Raw genomic sequence first — 2,880 nt, 5'->3', positions numbered from 1 at the left:
CAGCTGTCCTGGAACTCACTATGTAGACGAGGCTGGCCTTGAACTCAGAAATCTTCCTGCCTCTACCTCCTGAGTACTGGGATTAAAGGTGTGCACTACCTCACATGGCCCCAATTTTTAAAAGACTGGGCTGGACAAATAGCTCAGCAGTTAAGAGCACTGGCTGCTCTTGCAGATGACCTGTGTTTGAATCCCAGCACCCACATGGAGGCTAACAACCGTCCATAACTCCAGTTCCAGGGGATCTGACGCCCTCTTTTGACCTCTGCAGCATTGCAAAAGTGTACTTAATATATGCGCAGACATGGAGTACGCCTTTAATCCAAGCACTTGGGAGGCAAAGGCAGGCGGATTTTTGTGAGTTTGAGGCCAGCCTGGTCTACATAGTGAGTTCCAGGACAGCTGGGGCTACAAGGAGACCCTGTCTCAAAAAGACAAAAAAAAGTGTACTTAATATATGCGCAGACAATGCATTCATATACATAAAAGAAAATAATAAGATAAAAAATTTTTTAAAGATTTATTTACTTTCTATTTTATGTGTATGAGTGCTTGCCTGCATGTATATATGTGTACTTCTTGTGTGCCTGGTGCCTGTGGGGCTGTGATACAGCCCTATTCTGTATCATCTTTAAATATTAAGGTGAAATATTAAGGTTAAATATTAAGGTGAAAGCCTAAAAAAAAAAAAATAAAGAATATCAATTACTTTTTAGTGGTTAGGTGCATGGCTGATCTTGCAGAGGACCCAGGTTCGATTCCCAGCACCCACATGGTGGCTAACAACCATTTGTAACTCCAGTTCCAGGGGATCCAACACCCTCTTCTGACCTCCATGGGCATTGTGTGACACAGGTGCACCTACCTACATGCAGGCAAAACACTCATACACATAAAATTTAAAAATAAATTAAAGCCGGGCGTGGTGGCGCACGCCTGTAGTCCCAGCACTTGGGAGGCAGAGGCAGGTGGATCTCTGTGAGTTCAAGGCCAGCCTGGTCTACATAGTGAGTTCCAGGCCAGTTGGGGCTACAGGGAAACCCTGCTTCAAAAAGACCAAAAAAAAGAGAAAGAGAAAATAAATTAAAAATAATAATAATAATTAAAAAAAACATATTTCCCAAAAGACATCTACATATTATATACTTCCATCTGTTTGGTTCTTAATGCTACATTTGCAAAAAAGCAAAGTTACTCCAGGATGCTTCCTCCTAATAAAATCTTTGCTCCTGGGGAGACAGAGGGCAAAGGTATAAGGGGAGCGCTGCACTCTTGTCCAGGGTTTCTGCGGATGGAGGCTATCAGCCGTCAGCACAGGGGTGGCTGCTGCCAAGTGCTTTCCTCTAGAATCCCTACATGAAACCAGTTCCAAAAATATTTTGACACTAGAACACATTCTTTACCGAAAATTACTGACATAATATAGGCCTTTTTCTAGAAGACTTGAATTTAGAGTATTAACAACAAATATACACTTGAAATCATGGAAGAGAGCACAAGAGAGGGAAGAAAGGAAACAAACATTTAAATTATGTGCTACAACAGGCAATGTGTCAAGTCTTAAATTTGTTATTGCTATACTATATGAAATCTACCTCAAACCAAACTTAAATGACACTGTCAGCTGCAGAGAAACTGAGAGCAAAGGGAAGTAGGTCACACCTAAAGCACAGGCTGTTTTCTGTGCATTGTTAGTAATTAATATATATAATTCTTGGGGCTGAGGAGAATTACAGTCAGTACAGTATATGCCACACAAACACAAGGATCTAAGTTCCATCCCCAGCACCCATGTAAAAAAGCCAGGTATAATGGGACATAGAGAGAGGAGGATCCTTTGAGTTTTCTGGACAGCCACTCCAGCTCCAGAGTCAGTGAGAGAACCTGTCTCAAAATATAAGATGGAGCACTTACATCCAAGCAGAAAATGGTTGGTTATTCAGATAACATTCATGCCACTATTGTACCAGTTGGCATATCTTACCAGACCAGTTGTTATAGCTTACAGGGTTCATAGTTGGGCAGGGTTGACGATTACTTCTCTCTTGCGATTACATGCATAGCACCTTCCAGCACTATGAAAGCTAGCCAGTAGAGGTGAAGCTTTGAGGTCAGTATGAGCTTGTTTGTTCTGCGACTCATGTATGTAGTAGTGTCTACAGCAATAGAGTCTTAACAGCAAGTTTTGATGAGTAATCATGGAGCCCATACATGGTACTGATATCAGGCCTAGGAACCTGTGACTAGACAGGTCACATGTCATAGAGGAGAACCTAACACTATTATTCTGTTGAATGGACAAAGTATTAAATCAACTCCTCACAACTTATCTTTATACCCATAGATTAATACATCTCTCAACTACCACAAGAGAAGCTTTTTCTTGCAGTAGATGGCAATTAACACAGAGACTACTGGTCAATGTGCAAAGAATAAGAGGCTGCAGAGTGCTTGGACCTGAATGAGACACTTATATAAACTTCTGTCTCCTAAGGCTCAGGGATCATTGCAGAAGAGGGGTTATACAGGGAAGGTTGACCAGGCTCCAGGGAATGGATCCACATCAAAGGGTGGATCCACATCTAATTTTGGTACACAAATTAGACTCAATAGGCCTTAAAAAATAGGGACTGGAGAGATGGCTCAGTGGTTAAGAGCATTAGCTTCTCTTGTAGAGGACCGGGGTTTGGTTCCCAGCATCCACATGGTGGCTAACAATTTGGTCCTAACTCCATTTACAGGGGATATGAAGCCCTCTTATGACCTCCAGGGTCACTATATGAAACAGGTGTCCTTACATACATGCAGGCAATCCACTCATACACATAAAATAAAAAAAGAAAAAAATAATAATAATAATAGGACATGAAATTGGTCAGA

General features: G+C 41.5%; 1 protein-coding gene across 2 annotated transcripts in view; it reads right to left on the bottom strand.

Annotated features, from left to right (window-relative positions):
* Nrdc (nardilysin convertase) overlaps positions 1-2,880 on the bottom strand; it is an 82,169-nt gene that overhangs the window by 11,140 nt on the left and 68,149 nt on the right. The window lies entirely within an intron of this gene.

Source organism: Nannospalax galili, unplaced genomic scaffold (genome assembly GCF_000622305.1).
Source record: "Nannospalax galili isolate Female #2095 unplaced genomic scaffold, S.galili_v1.0 scaffold713, whole genome shotgun sequence".
Lineage (NCBI taxonomy): Eukaryota > Metazoa > Chordata > Mammalia > Rodentia > Spalacidae > Nannospalax > Nannospalax galili.
Note: the sequence above shows the minus strand (reverse complement) of the source record. Positions and strands in the feature narration are given on the sequence as shown.